General features: G+C 40.5%; 1 pseudogene; it reads right to left on the reverse strand.

The window, feature by feature from the left end:
* Positions 1–10,575: 10,575 nt before the first annotated feature.
* LOC130039365 (nuclear ubiquitous casein and cyclin-dependent kinase substrate 1-like) lies at positions 10,576–11,342 on the reverse strand (annotated as a pseudogene).
* Between the last annotated feature and the right edge of the window lie 13,852 nt (positions 11,343–25,194).

Raw genomic sequence — 25,194 nt, forward strand, 5'->3', positions numbered from 1 at the left:
GGAGATGTCAGTGTATTCAACCCTGTTCCATTGGTCTGTAGTTCTGCCTTTGTTCCAGTACCATGCTGTTTTAATTATTACTGCTTTGTAGTACAGTTTGAAGTTAGGGAGGTTGATTCCTCCCATTTTCTTTTTCCTAAGAATTGCTTTAGCTATTCGTGGGGGCTTATTGTTCCATATAAATTTCAGGAGTGTCGTCCTTCACGCCCTACCGAGGTCACCAGTTGCCCCCCACGAGCGGCTCTCCAGCACGGCCACAGCCCCAGAAGCACAAGGGCTTAATGCAGAACCCAGCAGCTTGGAGCAGAAAAGTGAAAGGACTATGCGTTAATCCAGGCAATCATTTCTGCCCAGAGGGGAAAGGGTGTTGCTCCCTTCCGCCCTCCTCCCTCTGGAAAGAAAGATGGCGGCCACATGGGAGCCTTGTGGACAGCAGGTATGAGCCGGGGGTGTGGGGGCGACTAAAACCTCATGGGAAGGGGGGCGTTCCGGTCCGTCCTTCACGCCCTACCGAGGTCACCGGTTGCCCCCCACGAGCGGCTCCCAGGCACAGCCACGGCCCCAGAAGCACAAGGACTTAATGCAGAACCCAGCAGCTTGGAGCAGAAAAGTGAACGGACTATGCATTGATCCAGGCCATCAAGTCTGCCGGAGGGGAAAGGGTGTTGCCCCATTCGCCCTCTCCTCTCTGGAAAGAAAGATGGCGGCCACATGGGAGCCTTGTGGACAGCAGGTATGAGCCAGGGGAGTGGGGGCGACTAAAACCTCATGGAAGGGGGGCGTTCCGGTCCGTCCTTCACGCCCTACCGAGGTCACCGGTTGCCCCCCGCGAGCGGCTCTCCAGCACGGCCACGACTCCAGAACACAGAAACCAATTTCTTAACTATCTGACTTTCAGTAGAAATACTTCCAGGGTCAATAGGTAAAATAGCAGAAATCCAAAACCAACATTTAATTCTTGAACCCAGCTGTAGAAAGCAAATCACTTCACAATGCTTTTTCAGCATGTCTGATTTGGGGGGGGGTAAACTCTAAATAATAGTGGTGAATCTTTTATTGAAACAATGAATCTAATCAAAGCAGATAGAGTGTTAACTAGAATTCATCTGCCTCACAGGGACTGGGAGGGGTGGGGGGTGGGGTTTTATTGGGGTTCTTCATGGTAAAAAATAAGTATTGGTAAAGGGAAATGTGTTTGATATTTGCATGACTGAGACATAAACCTGAAAGCTTTGTAACCTTTCCCACAGTGATTCAATAAAAAAAAAAAAAAAGAATAGAGACCAAAAAAAAAAAATTTCAGGAGTGTTTGCTCCATTTCTTTGAAGAATGTCATGGGTATCCTTATAGGGATTGCATTGAATTTATACAATGCTTTCGGTAGTATTGCCATTTTGACAATGTTAAGTCTCCCGACACATGAGCAGGGGATATCTTTCCATTTCCTCATGTCCTCTTTTATTTCCTGAAGTAGTGTTTTGTAGTTTTCTTTGTACAGGTTCTTTACTTCCTTAGTACCTGATTCCTAGGTACTTGATTTTCTGGGGCACAATTGTGAACGGGATTGTTTTTTTCATGTTGCTTTCTTCTCTCTCACTGTTTGCGTATAGGAAAGCCATGGACTTTTGGGTATTGATTTTATAACCTGCAACTTTACTATACGAGTCTATTGTTTCTAGGAGTTTTTTGGTGGAGGCTATTGGGTTCTCTAAGTAGAGTATCATATCATCTGCGAATAGTGAGAGCTTGATTTCTTCCTTTCCTACCTGAATGCCCTTAATATCTTTTTCTTGCCTAATCGCTATTGCAAGTACTTCCAGTACTATATTGAACAGCAGTGGAGAGAGTGGGCATCCCGTCTCATCCCTGATCTTAGGGGGAAGGCTCTCAGTTTCTCCCCATTGAGGATGATGCTTGCTGTAGGCTTGTGGTAGATGGCTTTAATTATGTTGAGGAAGGTCCCCTCTATACCCATTTTGGCTAGGGTTTTCATCATAAAGGGGTGCTGGATCTTGTCAAATGCTTTCTCTGCATCTATTGATATAATCATATGCTTTTTATCTTTTCTTTTGTTGATATGATGGATTATGTTGATTGATTTTCGAATGTTAAACCATCCTTGCATCCCTGGGATGAATCCTACTTGGTCATGGTGTATGATCTTTTTGATGAGTAGTTGGATTCTATTTGCTAGTAGTTTGTTGAGGATCTTTGCATCTGTGTTCATCAGGGATATCGGCCTGTAATTCTCTTTCTTTGTGGTATCTCTGTCTGCTTTTGGTATCAGTGTGATATTTGCTTCGTAGAAACTGTTCGGAAGTGTTTTTGATATTTCAATTTCGTGGAAAAGCTTAAAGAGCATTGGGAGTAAGTCCTCTTTAAAGATTTGGAAGAATTCACTAGTGAATCCATCCGGGCCAGGACTTCTGTGCTTGGGGAGACTTTTTATTACCATTTCAACTTCCTTGATGGTGATAGGTCTGTTCAGGTATTCCAGGTCTTCTTGGTTCAGCCTTGGGAGTCTGTAGGAGTCTAGGAAATTATCCATTTCCTCGAGGTTTTGATGTTCGTGGCATAAAGCTTCTCAAAGTACTCCCTGAGGATCCTTTGAATTTCTGTAGTTTCTGTTGTAATGACCCCCTTTTCATTTCTGATTCGGTTTATTAGGGTTTTCTCTCTCCCTTTCTTTGTGAGTTTTGCTAGAGGCTTATCGATATTGTTAATTTTCTCAAAGAACCAGCTCTTGGTTTCATTGATCTTTCGGATTGTTTTTTGGGTTTCCATCTCGTTAATCTCTGCTCTTAGTTTTATTATTTCCTTTCTCCTGTTCGGGTTGTGCTCCTTTTTTGGTCCTTCTCCAAGCTCTTAAGCTGTGAGGTTAGGTTACTTATGTGTGCTCGCTCCTCCTTCCTGAGGAATGCTTGTAGAGCTTTAAACTTTCCTCTTAACACAGCCTTTGCTGTGTCCCATAAGTTTTAGTAACTCGTGTTCTCATTTTCATTCGTTTCTAGTAATATTTTGATTTCTTTTTTGATTTCCTGTCTAATCCACTCGTTGATCAATAGTGCACTGTTTAATTTCCAGGTGTTTGATTTAGTTTTCTGTTTTTGTGTGTGATTTACTTCTAATTTCAGCGCATTATGGTCTGAGAAGATTGCTGATACAATCTCTATTTTCTTATTTTGGGGGAGGCATTTATTTCATTGAGTTTTTTCACTATGTCCCACCACTGTTTTCAGGCCATGAGGGTTTCATCAGAAAAATCAGCTGTAAATTTTAAGGATGCTCCTTTGTAAGAGATTTCTTTCTTCGATCTTGCTGTTTTCAGAATTTTGTCTCTGTCTAAGGTTTTGGTCATTTTGATCAGAATGTGTCTTGGGGTATTTTTATTCGGATTTCTTCTAGCTGGTACCCTTCGGGCCTCCTGAATGTGGTCACAAGTTTTCTTCAGCTCTGGAAATGTTGTAGCAATGATGTCTTTGACAGTTTCTTCTTCATCAAGGTTTTCTTCCTGTCCCTCTGGGACTCCAATAATTCTTATGTTACCCCTCTTGGCTTCATCACGATCTTCTCTTGCCATCTGTTCCTGAATTGTGAATCTCTTTTCCATTTTCTGCTCTTTTCTGGAGAGTCTCTGAACTTCATCTTCGAGCTCACTGATTCTGTTCTCAGCCGCTCTTACTCTGCTGCTGAGGCCTTCCACTGAACTTTTCAATTCGCCGACGAGATTTTTCAGGTCTGACATTTCTGATTGCATTTTCCTCATTGCTGCCTTCAGATCCTCTTGTCTTCTATTGGCATTGCTTTCCATTGTTTATTTTAATTTCCTAAGCATCCTAAGTAGCTCCCTTCTGAATTCCTTGTCAGAGAGGTTGTCTAACACTACAGTACTGTTGGTGTCATCTGGGCTAGACTCTTCAATATGAAAGTTTGGTGGGCTTTTGCGTTGCTTTACCATTGTGAGAGGTGTGGTTTAGTCGTTCACGTTCACTGTTACTATTCTGCTTGATATGCAGTGTGAGTTAAGATAGGCTTATGAGTTATTGGCTACTGTGTTTCTAGTGGCTGAGCTAAAATAGAGAAGTTTCCATCTAAGAAGGTAGCTTATGGTTCCTATGGCATATGTAGTGGGAAAATGTTTCACGGCCGCGTTAGCGGCCGCGGCTCCAGAAAGAGTCCCTGGCACTGGGCGAGATGTTGGGAACGTCTCCTGTTTGGAATTGGAGCCGTTCAGCTTTGTTGCCCAGAGCTGGGCCTCCGTGCCCGTCCCGTGCAGATCAGGGGTTGAAAACCGGCTTTCTAGGAGCTGGATCTAGCTGCGCATGCCCAGAGAGGGTCCCAGGCCCTTGGGGGCGGGCTGTACCTGTTTGGAATTGGAGCCGTTCAGCTTTGTTGCCCAGAGCTGGGCCTCCGTGCCCATTTCGCGCAGATCAGGGGTTGAAAACCTAAGTTTTTAAAAACTAGATGTGACATTGGGGTCTGGAGACATCTCTGTGGTGTGTTGCTTGTGTTATTCTCTTTTGCAAGATTTATTTCTTATTCTTTATTAGTCCCCATATACCGTACCCTTTTTTACTGGTAAAATTCAATTACTAATATAACAATAAACACTGTGGGGCTGGAGCGATAGCACGGTGGGTAGGGCGTTCGCCTTACAAGTGGCCAACATGGCTGACCCGAGTTCGATTCCTCCGCCCCTCTCGGAGAGCCCGGCAAGCTACTGAGAGTATTCGATATGCCAAACACAGTAACAACAAAGTCTCCAATGGAGACGTTACTGGGCCCGCTCGAGCAAATCGATGATCAAAGGGAGGGCCTTTACGTTTACCTTTTACAATAAACACTGTAACACTGTCCTCCCATTGTTCATCGATTTGCTCGAGTGGGCACCAGTAACATCTCCATTTTGAGACTTGTTTTGTGGCATACCAAATACGAATACACCACGGGGTGCTTGTTAGGCTCTACCATGTGGGTGGGATACTCTTGATAGCTTGCCAGGTTCTTTGAGAGGGACAGAGGAATCAAACCCAAGTCATCCACGTGCAAGGCAAATGCCCTACCCACTGTGCTATCACTTAATCACTTAATCACTTAATACCCATTATTCATCAATTTACTCGAGAGGGTGCCGGCAATATCTCCATTCATCCCGGTTGAGTGCTAGCGTAGCCCAATGGTATCTGTTCGTTCTAGGAACATGCAGAGCCTCAAACCGATCATTCAGGGTCTTGACGAAGAAGTCTGACCATCTTGTAGTTGGGCGTCCACGTGATTTTTGATGTCCCATGGAGTCCAATCAGTAATGGCTCTAGTCCAGCGGTTGTCTGTAAACCTCATTATGTGTCCAGCCCATCTGATTTTTGATGTCTTGGCAAATGAGACAGCGTCCCTGATTCTTGAGCGTTGACGAAGATCAGAACTCCAGATTCTATCTCTCATTTGAGTGAATCGTGATATTCCAAGCATAGCTCTTTCTATTCCTCTTTGAGAGACCCGAATAGCGTTTTCATCCAGTTTTCGTAGGGTCCAGGTCTCTGAGGCATATGTTAATGCAGGAAGAACAGTGGAATCAAAGAGATGTGCTCGTAGCTGGAGGTTCTTTGTCCTTTTAGTTATTTCTTCAACGTTCTTGAAGGCATTCCAAGCCGCTCTCTTCCTCCTGCGCAACTCAGGTGCCAGGTCATTCATCATGTTGATTTCTCGACCTAGGTATATATAACTGTTGCATTCGGAGATGGTGGTTCCGTTGAGAGTGAATGGAGCGTCAGGAACAAGGCTGTTTCTCATAAACATTGTCTTCGTAAGATTCAGGTGTAGTCCGACCTTTCCACATTCACGGTCAAAGTCGTTCAGCATTTGTGCCGCTTGGCTTATGTTTGGTGTTTTTATAACGATGTCATCAGCAAAGCGGAGGTGGTGTAGTTGCCGACCATCTATCTTCACTCCCATGCTTTCCCATTCCAGTCATCGCATGATGTTCTCGAGGGTGGCACTGAAGAGTTTTGGTGAAATGGTATCACCCTGCCGAACCCCTCTCTTGATATGAATGATTACTTCTTTGTAGAATGGTGAGATCTTTGTAGTGAATCCGCAATAGAGCTCACGAAGGATCCTGATGTATTGAGTTTGTATGCCCTGATTGGCTAGCGCTTCCATGACCGCTTCCATCTCAACAGAATCAAAGGCCTTCTTTAAATCAATGAACGTTAGACAGAGTGGCATCTTGAACTCCCGAGAAACCTCAATGAGCTTAGTAATCGTGTGGATATGGTCGATGGTACTGAATCCTTTTCGGAATCCGGCTTGTTCACATGGTTGTCCTTCATCTAGTGTTCTGCTAATCCTATTCAGGATGACTCGAGTGAACAGTTTGTAGACGACAGACAATAGGCAGATTGGGCGATAGTTGCCAATGTCATGGATGTCTCCCTTCTTGTATTGTAGTACAGTCCTGCTGGTTTTCCATTGGGATGGAACCTTGTATTCAGACAGGTAGCGTGTGAAGAGCCGAGCCAATGTATTGATGAGTACTGATGGTAAGTTCTTCAGGTGTTCAGGTCTGATCTTGTCTGGTCCAGGTGCTCTTTGTTTCTTTACCGATGAGATGGCATGTTGGATTTTGGAAAGGAGAACATTGGGAACGACATATCCATCATCTGGTATGTGGTATGTGGGCAAGTGGACGTGGCTATTAAAGAGATCTGAGTAGAAGTCATGACTAATCTTCTCCATTGCCCTTCTGGAAGATGTGATAGATCCATCATGATGTCGGAGGGCAGTCATCTTGGTTTTGTAGTTGGTGAAGGACAGGCGGGCATTACGAATGCTTTTCCCAGCTTCTGCCACATCTACCAGTACTGCTGCTCTCCTGTTTTTAAGGTCATCCTTGATGGCTTCTCTGCACTGTTTTGCCAGTTCGGATGTTCGCTTGTGGTTGCCTGAGGCATGTGTGCCAAGCCTCGTTGGCGAATAAGTTCAAGAGTGTTCGAAGAAAGGTGGTTTTTTGTGGTTATCTCTCTCTTGGCATTCCTCGCACAATCATGGAGGTGCTGAATCATTCGATCGTATTCCTCATCAATGTTGTCAATGACGGCATCTTCCCATGTTGCCGCAACAGAGAGCTCCCAGTTGGTGGTCGTTCTGGGAGTCCTCTTCTTAAACCTTGCATTCTTTTCTCCTCGTTCTGTGAGGTAGAATTTTGCACGAAGAAGACGGTGGTCTGATCCCGTTTGGAATTTTGGGACAACAGCAACATCGGTTAGGCAAAACCGCTGATTGAATATGATGTGGTCTATTTCATTGTGGAACCGTCAATCAGGAGACTCCCATATCCAACGTTTAGATTCAGCCTTTTGGAACTGTGAGTTACCATGGAAGGTTTTGGTTGACATGATGAACTCAGACAGTCTGTCACCCTGTTCGTTCCATTCTAGGCCATGGGTCCAATGTGGAGTTCATCGACTGATCTTCTTGGTCCTATCTTGGCATTAAAATCACCGACAATGATCTTGTAGAAGGTGTGATCTTCTTTATAGAACTTCTCCAGCTCCATATAGAACTTCTTAGTTTCTCTTTCACCATAACTGGATGTTGGTGCATAGACAACAAAGATAGAAACTGCTGGTAGTGAGCCACATCTGTTCAAGTGTAATCGTCCGATTTGGGTTGTTAGGCATTCGAATGAATCAATGCTCGTGGCTAAGTTTGTGTTGACAAGGATACTGACAACACCGACGCCTCTTTTATCACATGTTCCAAGGAACAGTTCTTCTCCAGTGTCAAAAACGGCATGATGTGATTGATGTCTTCTCGTTTCGGTCAGACCAATGATGTCATACTTGATCTTTCGCTCTTGTACCATAAGGTCTTCAATGGATGCAGCAGATGCCAGCGTACGAGCATTAAAAGTACAGACAATCATTTTTGTTTTTCTTCGTTTTGGCAGTCTATTTCTGCCTTGGTATTTTATCAGCCTTTCCTTCCATATCCTTCTCGACTCTGCCATATTCAGGGTTAGGGGAATGAAATCCATTTATTACTGGATTTGGCATATCAATTTGGTCTATTTGGCATAGACCACGGATAGCTTGCCAGGCTCTGCCGTGCGGGTGGGATATTTAAAGGTACCCTGAAAACTTAGAGAAAAGTAAATAAATAGTTGCGTGGCCGTGAATGTGCTATAGTAATGCAAAATAGTGGTGATCGTAAAAATACTTTATATATCATTAAATTGAACTTTATGTAGCAAGCCTTTTACAATTAATCAGAAATCTGGCTTTTTATATTCACATTAATGTCTTCCTATGTTCCTATTGTATGAAAATGTCTTACCATTTCAAAACAAAATAAGGATTTGTTTTGAGTTTTATAATAACACTTGAATACCTACAGAGAAAATCATACATGTTTTTGTGTCTTCACTAATGTCATGAAATTATTAATAAATATTGTAATAATTTTGCTGTGTTAGAATAGTAGAGGCCAATAATATTTAATTTATGGTATTGATAGGAAGTAAGGCAGAAATAAGAAATAAAATGTGTGCGAGTTATGCTAGTTTGGTGAATAGGAATTCAAAACTGCTCTGTGTTATGTGTGCAGTTACAAAAGGTTGCATTGATGTTTCCTAAAGTTTTATTAGAAATGTTTTGGAAATGTTTCTTTTTTTAGAGTAATTGTTATTTGAGAGGAGGGATGGGAGGTTCACACCTAGCAATGCTCAGGGCTTACTCCTGGCTCTATGTTTAGTGATAAGTTCTAGACACACCCAGGGTACCATCTGTGGTGCTATGCATTGAACCATGGCTGATTGCATGCAAGGTAAGTGCCTTAATCCCTGTACTATCACTGCGGCCTCTGACAGTAGTTTTTTAAAATTATTTCATTTAGCTTTTCTCAGTGGAAGTAGAATAATTAAATTGTCTTTTTCTCAGATAAACATGTTGTAATTAATATTATTCTATGGTTTGCAATTGAATTCATGCATTCTGCTTCTTTTAAATTTTCTAAAGAAAGTGTTCTCTTTCTCTTTGCAACTATTATTTCACTCATTTTCATTTTTTTTCTGGGGGGTGACTTGGGGCCATACCCAGCAGTACTCAGGGATTATTTCTGGCCTTATACTCAGGGAACTAAATTTTGTGCCAGGGATGGAATCAGGATAGGCCACATACAAGATAGGTACCTTAACCCTTGTACAATCTCTGTAACCCTCATCTTGAAATGTATGCATTAGTAAATAATTGTAATTATTTACTTGATTATATTGTCACTGTCACTGTCCTCCCGTTGTTCATCAATTTTCTCTAGCAGGCCCAGTAATATTATGAGACTTATTGTTACTGTGTTGGGCACATCGAATACGTCACGGGTAGCTTTCCAGGCTTTGTCGTGCGGGCAAGACACTCTTGGTAGCTTGCCAGTCTCTCCGGGAGGGGCAGAGGAATCAAACTCGGGTCAGCCAGGTCGGCTGTGTGCAAGGCAAATGCCCTACCTGCTGTGCTATGGCTTATGGTTCCATTATCCCTTAAATAATCAGTTTTCAGGGTTTTCTTTTTTCCTTTTTATTTATTTTTTTGAGTTTCACATTAACTAGTACTTTATTTTCTTAAAACTAAACATTGTCAGTTTGAGAAGAAATTCACTGTAATGTATCAATCTTGCCATTTAAATTCTAAAATCTGGGGGGTGGAGAGAGGTTCTTGATAAAATTTTATCCAAGAAACAGAACAGATACAATACATAGATATTTTAAAACATGAACCATTCATCAGAAAACCAAATGAAAAATCAAGAGTAATTTGTTTTGGCTGGTCTTTAAAAAAAGTTTCTTCAGGACTGTAGCAGGATAAAAGGAACACTGGCTCTGAGTCTTTTTGAAATAGCAAGGGATGAAACTTTTTTAAAAACTCATGTGCTAAAACAAGATGAGGAAACTCCATTCTCTGCTTTGCCTTCTATGGAAGTTATGAACACTCTTGAGATAACAATCCAGACTTCATCTTTATCTCCTCCCTGCCCCATCAGTGAAGGTTTAAAGTCATGACTTTTAGATATCAATCTTTGTGTACACTGATATATAAACTTGTATTTGATAACCGCTTTTTTGTTTGTTTCAGTTCAGGGCAAGGAAAAAACAATCATTTGGAACTAAAACTCTTCTATATATTTTGATTACTATTCCAACTTACTACCATTTAGTGAAAAGCAAATTTTCCGTAGTGTTCACCTCAGATCTCTTGCAGTACAACTGTGGTACCCCTTCCATTAAAGATTCAAAGATGAAGCAATCAATCCAGTGATTCATTTGACATGGCTTTCATTGGGAAAGGGAGGGGAGAAGGGGCGTGGCAAAGAGAAGACTAGTAGATAAAAAAAAGGAAAATTAAACATACAACGGTTTTCTTAAAAAAGAGAGAAAATGTTATTTTCAACAAAAAGAAAAGCACTGAAAGCCCGTGAGTCAAGCCACCGCCAAAGCCCTGTTCTAGCTTAAGTAGGTTTTCTCCCTCCCCCTTTTTTCTTTTTTCTTTCTTTCTTTTTTTTAAATAAAATTTTAAAACCATCAAAATTTTAATCCTCCCCAGACTGGGCTTCATTTTCAGACCCTTCATCCCCAGATTTCTCAGGTAGTGGGCTTGCAGATGCTTTCTTTTGGGGTGGCTCTCGGGTTCCTCATCTTCTTCTTTGGGAGGAGTTTTTCCTTTGATGCCTTGGAAGCTGTGGGGCGACCCACCTTCCCTTTGCCTTTCACTGGGCTTGGCATCACTGTTGCCTTTAGTCTGGGTTTGGGCATTTTCTTTTCTTTTCTTTCAGGTTTGGATTTTTTTAACCATCTTTTTGTTTTTCTTTTTTGAACTGCCATAGTCACTATCATCATCATCTTCCATGAGGAAATCTTCATTGCTGCCGGAATCTTTCTCCTGGAATGGCGCCTCATCCTCCTCTTTTTCTTCACTGCCCACGTCTTCCATGAGCATCTCTCTCTGTTTTGACGCTGCTTTAGAGGCTGCTTGTCATTGCTGGCGCACATTTTTATGATCTTCTTTTTCATCTTCACTGTCCTCTGCTGAGTGAGAATCATCTTTCTTGATCTTCACATCTCCTTCTTCAGAATCCTCTCTGTCTTCCTATAAAGTTTTTCCAGACCATCTCTTATTTTTAGCTTCTCTGGGAGATGATTGAATTTTCTTAGCTGGAGGGTCTGAATCTCTTCCATAATCTTCATTAGCATCATCAGATTTCTGAGATTGTGAATAATCAATGACCTTCCTATTTCTGACAGGCCGAGACATGTTCGCCATTAAAACAGGACCCAGTTGAGAAGTCAGAGACCAGGACCCCCCCATACTGTGCTCATTAGGAGCCCCCCTAACTTTGGCCCACAAGGTCGCTCCTGCGGAACCCCGAGCTGCAGTCTCCTCAAACTCTACCACTCCTTGGTTCAGGGCCCCTTAATCAGATGAGCCCCCATTTCCCTCTCTCTTCAAAATGGATCCAGGATTTTCTTATTTATGTATGTATTTATTTATTTGTTGCTTTTTGGGTCACACCTGCCTATGCACAGGGGTTACTCCTGGCTATGCACTCAGGAATTACTCCTGGCGGTGCTCAGGGAACCATATGGGATGCTGGGAATCAAACCCGGGTCGGCCGCGTGCAAGGCAAATGCCCTACCCGCTGTGCTATCTCTCCAGCCCCAGGGTTTTCTTTTTTAAAGGCCTCTTTTTTACTCAGTCACCGTGAGATACAGCTAAAAGCTTTCATGTTTGAGTTTCAGTCATGCAATGATCAAACACCCATCCCTTCACCAGTACACATTTTCCACCCAATGTCCCCAGTATCACCCACACCTGATCCCATCCATCCCCTGCCTCTATGGCAGACAATTTTCCCCATACTCTATCTACTTTTGGGCATTGTGGTTAGCAATACAGATACTGAGAGGTTATTGGGCTTGGTCATTTATCTACTTTCAGCACACACCTCCCATCCAAAACTATCCCTCCAACCTTCATTGATTTAGTGATCCCTTCTCTATTCCAGCTGCCTTCAACCCCAGCTCATGAGGCAGGCTTCCAACTATGGAGCTATCTTCCTGGCCCTTGTGTCTACTGTCCTTGGGTGTCAGTGTAATGTTATATTATTTTATATTCCACAAACAAGTGCAGTCCTTCTATGTCTGTCCCTCTCTTTCTAACTCATTTCACTTAGCATGATACTCTCCATGTCTATCCACTTATAAGCAAATTTCATGATTTCATCTCTCCTAACAGCTGCATAGTATTTCATTGTGTAGATGTACCAAAGTTTCTTTAACCAGTCATCTATTTTTGGGCACTCGGGTTGTTTCCAGATTCTGGCTATTGTGAGCAGTACTGCAATGTACATATAGGTACAGATGTCATTTCTACTGTGCTTTTTTGCACCCTGGGAATATGTTCCCAGAAGTGGTTTTGCAGGATCATATGGAAGCTCAATTTCAAGTCTTTTGAGGAATGTCCATATTGCTTTCCAGAAAGGCTGGACCAGTCAGCATTCTCACCAACAGTGAAAGAGCGTCCCTTTTTTCCCCACATCCACGTCAGCACTGGTTGCTTTTGTTCTTTTGAACGTGTGCCAGTCTCTGTGGTGTGAGATGATATCTCATTGTTGTTTTTATTTGCGTCTCTCTGATTATTAGCAATGTAGAGCATTTTTTTCATGTGCCTTTTGGTCATCCGTATTTCTTTTTGAGGAAGCTTCTGTTCACTTCTTCACCCCATTTTTTATGGTGTTGGAGATTTTTTTCTTGTACAATTCTACTAGTGTCTTGTATATCCTGGATATTAACCCCTTATCAAATGGGTATTGGGTAAATATTATTTCCCATTCCATGAGCTGTTTCTATATTTTGGTCACTGGTATTTGTTGCTGTTTTTTGTTTGTTCTGTTTTGTTTTGTTTTGCTTTGTTTGAGGTGCAGAAGCTTCTTAGTTTAATGTAGTTCCATTTGTTTATGTTTGTTTCCACTTGCTTGGTCAGTGGTGTTTCATCCTTAAAGATGCTTTTAGCTTCAGTGTCATGGACGGTTCTGACTACATTTTCCTCCATGTACCTTATGGATTCAGGTCTGTTATGGAGGTCTTTAATCGACTTTGATCTGATTTTTGTGCCTGGTGTTAGACAGAGGTCAGAGTTCATTTTTTGTAAGTAGTGCTCCAGTTTTTCCAGCATCACTTGTTGAAGAAGCTTTCTTTATTCCTCTTCACATTTATTGCTCCTTTATCAAATATTAAGTGATCATATATTGGAGCGCCTGTGACAGAATATTCAACTTCGTTCCATTGGTCTGTGAGTCTGTTTCTAGCCCATGCTGTTTTAATTACTACTGCTTTGTAGTACAATTTGAAGTTGGGGAAGGTGATGACACACATCTTCTTTTTCCCAAAGATTGCTTTAGCTATTCGTGTGGGTTTATTGTTACATAAAAATTTCAGGAGTGTTTTGTCTATTTATTTGAAGAATGTCATGGGTATCCTTATAAGGAACGCATTAAATCTGTATAGTACTTTTAGGAGTATTGTCATTTTGATAATGTTAATCCTCCCTATCTAAGAGCAGGGGGTGTGTTTCCATTTTCTAGTGTCCTCTCTTATTTCTTGAAGTAGCACTGCACTGTCCTCCCGTTGTTAATTGATTTGCTCAAGCGGGCACCGGTAATGTCTCCATTGTGAGACTTGTTGTTACTGTTTTTGGCATACAAATATGCCATGGGGAGCTTGCCAGGCTCTGCTGTATGGGTGGGATACTCTCGGTAGCTTGCCAGGCTGTCCGAGAGGAACAGAGGAATCAAACCCGGGTCAGCTACATGCAAGGCAAGCGCCCTACCTGCTATGTCATCGCTCCAGCTCATTTCTTGAAGTAGTGTTTTGTAATTTTCTTTGTATAGGTCTTTCACCTCTTTAGTTAAGCTCTTTTCAGGTAATTTATTTTGCTTTCTTTACTGTTCCCTACATACATTTACTTTCCTTATATTTATTTTAAACCCAATTCACTTAGCTTCCATCTTGTTAATATTCTATCACTTTCTATTGAGAGAAAAGATCCTCATTAATGTAGTTTAAACAATAAGGAATATTACCTTAGATATCAAGAAAACTACAGGCAGGTGATTCCACAGCTGCTTTAGTACCTCAATGATATTTTTAAGGGCCAGTCTGTATTTTCTTTCTCTCTTCCTTTCTCATCATTCTTTTATATAAGTAGCTTAAGTGGTTCCCAGTTTAACGTGAAAATTCTGCTATACTCAATAAAGTATTTGCTAATTTGAACCTAAAGTGTGGAAAGAAATTTTGCCTGCAAGTAATTAAGGGAAAAAGAGAACTCAATTAGTTACTAACAATATCTGCTACACTTTTTAAAGATCTGAAATAATTTATGGGAACACTGAACATTGGTTTTGCAATTTCCTATTGCTATCAGCATGGAATGTTTGCTTATGATTATTTGTTGACAGTGACTTTCAATTTTTTAATTACTGTAGGTATGCAATTATAATTGTTCAAAAGTTTATTTCCTGAGTCATAGTGACATAGTCATCTTATTACTCTTAGTTTAGGCTTTTCATTATTGTATAAAAAGGTAGGGCACGCCTTTAAAAATATTTAATTAGAAATTTTTATTGATGGGTATGACCAACTATACAACTGATTTTGTGAAGCTATTATGTAGTGGGTTTGGAGGTGGAACACTAATCTCATTATTTACGAAGTATGGTGCATAAGAAACAAACAAAAAGAACTGTCACTATGTGGACATTAGCACTGTAGCACTGTAGCACTGTCCTCCCATTGTTCATCGATTTGCTCGAGTGGGCACCAGTAACGTCTCCATTGTGAGACTTGTTGTTACTGTGTTTGGCATATTGAATATGTCACGGGGAGCTTGCCAGTCTTTGCTGTGCAGGTGAGATGCTCTCAGTAGCTTGCTGGGCTCTCCAAGAGGGACGAGGAATCAAACCCGGTTTGGTAGGTCCAGCCGCATTCAAGGCAAACACCCTACCGCTATGCTATCAGTATAGCCCATGTGGACATTACAAATGAAAATATTTGAGGGTATTGATTCTTATATTTAGCTATCAGGGCCATTCAAATTTGTATTTACTTAAATAGACATGAACTAATACCAGCTAAAGACGCTCAGTGATTCATGTCTCTCTATATTTTTCTTACTAATACCTGCCATTATTTTATTTTATTTTTCCTACAGAATTCACTTTTTTTTTTAAATTTTTATTTGCTCGAGCGGGCCCAGTAACGTCTCCATTGGAGACTTTGTTGTTACTGTGTTTGGCATATCGAATATTCTCGGTAGCTTGCCGGGCTCTCCAAGAGGGGTGGAGGAATCGAACTCGGGTTGGCCATGTTGGCCGCTTGTAAGGCAAACACCCTACCGCTGTGCTATCGCTTACCCATCCTTCCACCAGTGACCATTTCCCACAACCACAGATCCTAGTATCCCTCCCACCCCCCATGCCCTCCATCCCACCCTGCCTCTGTGGCAGGGCATTCCCTTTTGTTCTCTCTCCTATTGTGTTGTGGTTTGTAAAAGAGTTAAGCCTGATTTTCAAGGAGAAACATTGGATGATCATCCAGAATTCACTTTTATTAACAAGGATAATATCTCCAAACTAGTCTGCAATCTTTTTTTTATTAGTGAATCACCATGAGGTAGTTACATACTTACAAACTTTCGTGTTTGTGTTGCAGTCATACAGTGATCAAGTACCCATCCCTCCACGAGTGCCCATTCTCTACCACCAATGATCCCAGTATCACCACCCCCACCCCCCACCCCGCCTCTGTGGAAAGGCATTCACTTTTGTTCTCTCTCCTTTTGGGTGTTGTGGTTTGCAGTAAAGGTATTGAGTGGCCATCGTGTTCAGTCTATAGTCTACTTTCGGCATGCATCTCCCAACCCAAGTTGGTTCTCCAACCATACTCTAATTTGTGTTCCCTTCTCTATCTGAGCTGCCTTTTCCCCCAGCACGTGAGGCCAGCTCCCAAGCTGTGGAGCAAATCTCCTGTTACTTATCTCTTCTATCCTTGGATGCTAGTCTCCATTCTTTTACTTTATATTCCCAATAATTCTATATCTGTCCCTCTCTTTATGACTCATTTCACTTAACATGATTCGTTCCATGTTGATCCACTTATATGCAAACTTCATGACTTCATCTTTTCTAACAGCTGCATAGTATTCTGTTGTTTAGATATACCAAAGTTTCTTTAACCAGTCATCTGTTCTTGGACACTCGGGTTTTTCCAGATTTTGGCTATTGTAAATAGTTCTGCCTTTATTTTAAATAGTTTTTCTTTCTTTTATTTCCTGTAGTCTTCTAGTTTTAAGTTCTCTTTTATTCTCATTTCCATTATTTGACATAATTTATCATAGTTCTTAAGCCTTGTTTCAAAAAATGTTGTCACTTAATCACTTAATCACTTAACTTCCCGTTAGTCATCGATTTGCTCAAGCGGGCACCAATAACGTCTCCATTCGTCCCTGTTGCGTGCCAGTGTAGCCCAATAGCATCTGTTCACTCTGGGAACATGAAGAGCCTCAAACCGATCGTTCATGATCTTGATGAAGAAGTCTGACCATCTGGTAGGTGGGCGGCCACATGGTCTTTTGACATCCCATGGGATCCAGTCGGTAACAGCTCTAGTCCAGCGGTCATCTTTAAATCTCATTACGTGACCAGCCCATCTAATTTTTGACACCTTGGCAAATGAGACAGCATCCCTGATTCTTGATCGTTGACGGATGTCGGAACTCCGGATTCTTTCTCTCATTTGAGTGAAACATGATATTCCAAGCATAGCTCTTTCAATTCCTCTTTGGGAGACCTGAATAGCATTCTCATCCTGTTTGCGTGGGGCCCAGGTCTCTGAGGCATATGTTAATGCAGGAACAACAGTGTAATCAAAGAGATGTGCCCGGACCGGAGGTTCTTCGTCCTCTTAGCTATTTCTTCGACGTTGTTGTAATTTCTTTAGTGTGCATTTAAAAATGTGTTGTATATAACTTTTATTTAAATCTTTTTTTTTGCCTTTTATTTTCATTGCTTTCACTCTTGTTTATATCATTTATATATGACTACACCAGCTATGTGATAATTATAGTCATCAATTGTGGGGAGGAAGGGCAATCAGACAATATTCAAGGGGTTCTGGCTCCACTCCTGATGATACCTGACCAACTGGGCCTAGTAGTTGATAGGGCCCCACAATGCATGTCTACTCAAGGATAAGGAGTATCCTTATTTACTCAGTTTGAAAAGTAGCCAGAGCCACACTGAGCAGTACTTGGGGGGTTTATAGGACTGTACCAAATAGCACTTGGGGGAATACATGTGGTAAGAGGAACTGAACTGAGGCCCCTACACATACAAGACCTACACCAGTTATCTTAGCTAGCTTTCTGGCCATATAAATAATCTTTACATAGCTAAATACCTTTCATAGGTCAAAGTTTCAACAGGTTCCAGTTATGTGAAACATAAATATCTCTAGTTATTATAATACATTTTTATAAATGGAAACATTTGAGAAATGAGCTGACAGACATTATTCCTTGATGAACAACACAGAACTGACTCACCAATGGAATTGCTACCTATTCTATTATCAAGAATGTAGCTAATAAAAACAATGCCACTGAAATTGCGGACTTCTAGAACACACAATCAAAGCTTGAATCCAGTTGTTACTAAGTACCTCCAGTTTGATCCACATCAGCACAAAATAGATGCCATATTTCTGCCTCTTGATTAAAAAACGCAAATAATTAAATTTAAGTCCCTAGATATAAAAAGAAAACACTAGAAATAGAGTATTTAGATTTCTAGACTCTGAGGTACAGAAGAACAAACTAAAATGTGGCTGAAATAAGCATCAAGTGCCAATCAAACATTTCTATTCCCAAGCTTTCATTTAGTATGGTGAGGAGTAATCTGATATTAGTAAAGCTGCTTCAATCCTGACAGATTCTAATGGCTTGATTGCAGTTCATAAATATCAGTTATTCATTCAAATGTGGGCCTTTGTAGACAGAGCCTATACGAAAACCAGTGCTGTGTTCTTCAGTGTTTTTAATTTCTTTAAATAAACCTGTTTGAATCAACAAGTTCTACATGATGATATCAAATTCTCTAAACATAATTGGAAAAAAGTGTGGAAAGGATAGTAATAAGAGTAGTATGGGAAAATACAGAAGTAGATATTGTGGACATAGGACTTCTAAAAAGATGATTTTTCAACTATTTGTTTTCTAAATACCTTGAGTAACCACAAATTAATGACCAAAGAGGCCACACTTTGTTTCTAAAAACACTACATATCCATGTTCATTTTGGATTATATGAGCAAGGCTATCCAACAAAGAAATTAGAATGAAACATATAAAGGCAAGGTTGATAAGATGACCACTTAATAGGAATGCTCTAGATAGAAATTTTAGCTTAGTTCAGAAGATGTACAGAAACTGATTTCCCTCAACACTGCAAGTAAGTGTTAAAATCTCCCATGCTAGTCAATTAAAGTGTTCATTTTCCAACCATTTTCAGCCTATGGGCAGTGAAAGTGGAATTAAAGAGCAATCACCTTATAAAAAAGAGCTTACTGTAGTTTACAGCTCTTATTTATATCATTTTCTTAAATGCTGAAATGCTTCATTCAATATAGTATAGCATAGACTATTTTTATAAGTCTCGCTTATAAAACTGCAATCACTGTGCAATTAAAGCACCACTGCAATTAAAGTGTGTGTAATGGAACATTTAGAAATGTACACATGATTTTTCTTTATAACTACCGAGGGAGACATTTAATATTCAAGTCTCCCAACATATAAGATTCATTCAGCTAACAAGGGAACTTCTTTATTCACATAATACTTTCATATATACACAACATACACACTCATTGTGAGGTTTCTTGTTTACAAACATGCAAAGGAAAGTTTTAGAAGTTTACACTTTCAAAGTTTGAATATGAAGATAAAATTCACCTGTTGTTTGCAGATGTTTATTTGAGGTTTCACTCATTTTTCCAATTGAGAAAAGAAACCAAACAAAATCATGGAACTTTCCATTAAACTAAATATTTTATGTAAGTTATCTTGATTCATTGCCAAAATAGGTGAGCCAGGCAGTTCTCTTTTACAGTATCAAAGAGGAGGAAATGGATACTCAAAGAGGCAGTCGCTTGTAGCTAATAAATTTTAGGGCTCAAATACGAACCTAAGCCAATCTTGTAATGAAACTCCTGCCCAAATATAAACTCCCTTTACTATGCACCATTCCTTTTATAGATAGATATATGTAATTGATTTCTTTAGAAATGTTTTCTGGTTATTAGGTGGTTCCTTTATAAAATAAATTCCCTACGCACCTTGAATATGCTTTGCTTCAATACAGAAAGGCTCTTATACATGATCTAGTTTCAAGTCCTTTATAAATTAGCAGTATCTAGCTCATTGAGTTGTGATGAAATCATTCATGTAGACTACCAAGGACAATCCATGGCACTTAAGTGAGCTGGTAGCATTATCTGTAATGTCACCAATACCTCACACTTTCTTCAACCACTGCATACATGTACTACATATTTCCCCTGGAGGGATTCAGCTCTATTTCCTAAACAGCTTACAAAACAAAAACTGTGAAAAAAGAAGTTAAATAAATGGTAAGTGCATTGAATTAGTTAGGGGCAAAAAAAGGTCCATTTTTTTCTAACCGCAGGAAAGAGGTTATCAGTGGGGAGGGAGAAATAATGGGGATGATTGTTGGAAGGTGGTGGAGAGATAGATGTACTGTGGCGGTGAATGTAGCACAACATACATTTAAAGAGGTGTAAAATTAGACTTCAGAAGATCAACTTTTCTTCAGCTAATTTCTTTTAAGGGTTTTCGTACTCCCTCTGATTGCTCCTTCCTTGGATGTCACACCCACACCCCTTGGATGTGGACAGGATCTGTGCCTTGCTTCTACCTACAGAATATAACAAAGATTAAGGAACTTTGAAGGCTAAGATCCCAAACCAATACATATGAAAATAATCAAGAGGAAAATTTATCCAGCATGGTCTGATTTAATGACATTAAACTTAAAAAATACACTGCATGCTCCTTGAGAAGCTTAATGATCAAAGTATCCAGACAGGAGAAGCCCAGAAAGAGAGGAACCATTGAAAGTCTCTTGACCTGAGGGCAGCTATCCAGTTGATAATCTGCAAAATGCCTGGGCCCTCAGGAATGCAAGTGTACAGTTAGCAGTAAATTTTTCCCGAGTGAAGGGAATGTCTCCAACTTAATTAGAATATAGTCAACACCATGAATATAGTCTTTTGAGACTCTGAATTGAATCTAGCTAAACGAGATTTAGTTTCCTGATCCACATAAACTGAGAAAATAAGCATATGCTGTTCTAGTCTGACAAATAGGCAATAATTTGTTACTCAGCATAGAAAACTAATAAAAGTTATGTTCTTCCATATAGCATATTTGTATTATTGACTAAAAGGAATAAGTAAGGAACTCTAATATGGACAGAAAAGGAAGATGTAGTTTTTTCATCTACACATTAATGAATAAAGTTATGGAGAAAATAATCCCACAGACTGGACAGTAATTTCCTTGTAATTACCTAAAACCATCAAGCAAACTATCTCTGACCAAAGATTTCTCATCTTTAGTCAATTTTATTTCCTAAAATATCTATTCTTAACTTTTCTTCTGGTTAAACACAGTGAAGGAACTCTTTCATATGCTATCGTCCTAATGATAATGCATATTTGTAAAAATGCTTCCATATAGTGGTCTAATTTGAATTTCTCAACAATTTTGTGAGGTAGAAACAAAAGAAACATAAGAGTCTCAAGCTCAGAGACAAGGTTGGGAATCTAGTGTTTATCTGCGGGCTTGAAAACATCCAAGGCCCTCAGGAAGGGCTAAAATGAAGATTACTTTTCAAGCTAAAGGAATTGCAGTTCAGAGAGAATAAATGACCTGCCCTGCAAAGCCAGTACAAAGAAGTACAGGAATTAAAACTCAGACCATCTGTGAGAGAAGGGAGGAATTTTTTTTTTTTTTGCAACAGGATTTACCTCTGAAAGGAGACTCATTTCGCCATTAACAGCCACTAACCTTTCCCTCTCAAATTTGCACCTCTCCTTAGCAGAGAACCCTGAAGGAAGGGGTGCAAGAAGAGATGAAAGGCAATATCATGAGTACAAAGTGCTTTCCAGCATGTGGAATGCCTGGACTATCTGAGAAACAGCAGGATCGCAGTGGATGCCTAGAGGTAGAGCTGCTTTCTGACAAAAAGACGATGAATTGATACGCAAAATGTGAAGTTTTAAAAGGAAAACTATTTCCTTTTCTAACATGGCTTTTAAAAAATTGTCCTTTGGGGAAACAAGTTTCCAAATACTTTCCAAAATAACATTGTTGGGGCTGGAGCGATAGCACAGCAGGTAGGGCATTTGCCTTGCACGTGGTGGTCAACCTGGGTTCGATTCCAAGCATCCTGTATGGTCCCCCCAAGCACCACCAGGAGTAATTCCTGAGTGCATGAGCTGGGAGTAACCCCTGTGCATCTCCGGGTGTTACCCAAAAAGCAAACAAACAAAACAAAAAAACCTAAAATAACGTTGTTTACTAACACTTTGTCTAATTTCCTTATGAGATAACCTGAAACAACTTATCATCTGAAACCCAGTCCTCAATGAAGGCACTGGATTGCTTGGAAAGCTACATCATTACAAATGTTGAAACTACATAAACTACATATGATGAACCAGTACATATGATGAAAACTGAATGGAAACTGAATACAACTGGCATCCTCGCTGTCACTAATATGAAACCATCTGTGTTCTGTCACCTTAGGATTCTTATGGATGTCCAGCATAAATATATATTTATGGAAAATGCTGTGGTTATAGCAAAGAAGTAAAAAATTCTTAAGCAGATATGCAGAAGTTTAGAGACTTGGTTGTATTGACACTTAACAAAGACCACCAGGAAAGATACCTGGTTTTATTACTCCCTGCAGCAAAGAAAACTAAACATCTTAGGAGAGGAAAAGTAATTTTCCTTCAAGCCTTCTAAGTTTTGGGCTGAGACATACTCTATTACAAAGAGAGAAAAAGAAAAACAGAAGTTTAATAACATATATACATGGGAGACCCAAGGAAACTGAGTAATTCTACAAAATGGCATAGGCCACGACCTTAAATGCCACCTTTAAAGACAAAAAAAAATAGGTAGGGATCTCAAAGGGAGGAAGAAAATTTGCAGCAGATTTGAAAAGCACCTGTGTGGTAAACAAGCATTTGCTATGCCAGACAGAGACAAAGAGAACTTTGAACAACTGGTTTTGTCATCTTCCCTCTTTCCTTCAGAACACCCTTCCCATTTTCCTCAGTCTAGCTAGCATATGGGGCTGAAGCGATATAGCACAGTGGGTAGGGTGTTTGCCTTGCATATGGCCAACCCGGGTTGAATTCCTCTGCGCCTCTCTGAGAGCCCAGCAATCTACCAAGAGTATCTCACCTGCCTGGCAAAGCCTGGTAAGCTACCCATGATGTATTCAATATGCCAAAAACAGTAAGAACAAGTCTCACAATTTGTTGTGAGACATTACTGGTGCCTGCTCAAGTAAATCAATGAACAACATGAGGACAGTGTTACAGAGCTACTGAGCTAGCATATGTAGCTCACATTCTTTGTAGCTGTCTCTGGTAATATCGCTTTCTGAAAATGGGTATGTTAGTGTAGAGGAGGATGCCCCAGAAAAGGTAATTTCACCTTCTAAATGTAATTTTCCGTTATAAGATGGTAATTTCTACCCAGTTTCCAGAACTTTGCATATCTATTGATTCTTCAAAATAATGAACTCAAAATAATCCTTATGCCAGAGACATATTTTGGGGTATTGGATTTATTTCTCTTCAACATTATAGTGATATATTAAGAAAAGGCTGTTACAGGGAGCTAATTGAAGACTCTGGACTTGTGAATATTTTTTTGGCAAATTTTCAAGGATGTGGAAATATGGACCAGATTGGATGCTGTCAGAAGTAGGGATTATTTGGTAGTTGGAGAGTTTAATACTTTTTATCTAAATGGTGTGAGAAGTGAACAAGGGTTGTGACCAATAAAGAAGTGGCCACCATCTTGTAAGCGAGGTGAAGGGAAAGTTTAGATTTTGTGGTTTACAGTGTTATTGTCGCCTGAGATTAGAAATTATGGAATGACCATGTTTTTATCTCATCTCCTCATGAATACAGATGGAACTGGTCTCCTGATATTACTGAAGTAGACAGTAGGGTTGATGTTGGTGGGCCCCACGGGTGACTTATGTGAAGCAGCGGGGAGAAAGACAGTCACTTTCTCCCCATATCTTTCTGCCACCTGGAACCCAGGGTTTCTGGATTCTTGTCTCTCCGCACAGAAATGAATTTCAGGAGTAGACAAGCAGTGAAATAAATAGATTTTATTTGGAGGATTTTTGAAATTGTGGAGGGGAAGAGAGTGAAAGAGAGAGAGAGAGAGAGTAACATACTTAAGAGAGAACATGAGCTTCTCCAAGGGCAGAGAGAGCCCCAACATACATCCTAGTATTAGAAACTAAAGCATGAAAGTACACATCTCAAGAGGGGAGATGCTGGCACACATGTGCTCAGGCATCATGTGCTCAGCCATGTGGATGCAAAAAGCAAATGAGCTCAGGAAGCATATGTGTGCCCTTTGTTCGAGGTGGCTTTTACAGTGTTTCTCCAACCTGCCCCCATGTGGGGCTTCTTCTAGGTAAAAGTCTGTTGCTAAGGAGGTTACCATGGAGGTTGGGAATCGTGATGGTCTTCTTTGGGCGAATCACTAAAGTTAATCAGATTGAGGGAGAGGTTGAAGGACTTTCCTTCATGAGGAGGGGTCTAATCTCCTCAGGATCTGCTGCTCAAGGTCTTATCCATATCCACAAAGTGAATCGGCCTTGGAATTTTCCTCCCAGAAGTTTTCGCTGACCTGTTTCATTGTCCAGGGCCTTTGCCTATCTACCTGCCTATATCAGGGTGAGGTGGGGGTGGCATTGAAATCTGGAATTTATAAAATCAAGGAGCATTTGGAGAGACATCATATGACCTTCAAAAACATATGCTGTGCTTAGCTCCAGAAACCAGGGCAAAATAGACGAGCCCTTCTGGAGGTGGTAATCCCCAGGCTGAAACAAAGGTCCTGATAAAACAGAGAATGAAGAAATCACCAGCACTTAAAGTCTTTTTTTCTTTTTTTTTTGCTTTACTTTTATTTTATTTAATATATATATTATCGAATTACCATGTCATCATGAGATAGTCACAAAGCTTCCATGATTTTCAGTTATACAATGTTCCAACACTCATCCCTCCACTAGTGTACATTTTCTACCACCAATAACCCCTGTGTACCTCCCGCTACCACCCTCCCATCAGCCTGCCTCCATGGCAGGTACTTTTCTTCTCTCTCTCTCTCTCTCTCTCTCTCTCTCTCTCTCTCTCTCTCTCTCTCTCTCTCTCTTCCCCCCCCCCCCCCATTTTGTCTCCTTTTGGGCACTATTGTTTGCAATACAGATAGTGAAAGGCCATCATCTTTGGTTGTTTGCCCAATTTTAGCACGCATCTCCAGTCTAGAGCAATCTCTTCAATCATTATTGTCATAATGGTCCCTTCCCCAGCTACTCTCACCTCCAACCTTTGAGGCAGCTTCGAACCATGGGGCATTCGTTCTGCCCTTGTTTCTATTGTCCTGGCGTGTCAGTCTCTTAGTATTTTTTTTCTCACAAGTGAGTGAAGTTATTTTATGTTTCTTCTTCTCCTTCTGACTTATTTCACTTAGCATGATACTCTCCATTTCCATCTATTTATAGGCAAATTTCATAACTCCATTTCTTTTCTAACAGCTGTATAATATTCAATTGTGTAGTTCTATCAAAGTTTCTTTAGCCAGTTGTCTGTTCTTGGGCATTGAGATTGTTTCCAGATTCTGGCTATTGTGAACAGTACTTCAATGAACTGAAGCGCAGATGTCATTTCTGCTGTGTATTTTTGCAGCCCAGGGTATATTCCTAGAAATGGTATTGCTGGGTCATATGGAAGAGGCCGGCAAGCTACTG

The sequence above is a fragment of the Sorex fumeus genome, unplaced genomic scaffold, assembly GCF_029834395.1.
Source record: "Sorex fumeus unplaced genomic scaffold, SorFum_2.1 ptg000086l, whole genome shotgun sequence".
Classification (NCBI taxonomy): domain Eukaryota; kingdom Metazoa; phylum Chordata; class Mammalia; order Eulipotyphla; family Soricidae; genus Sorex; species Sorex fumeus.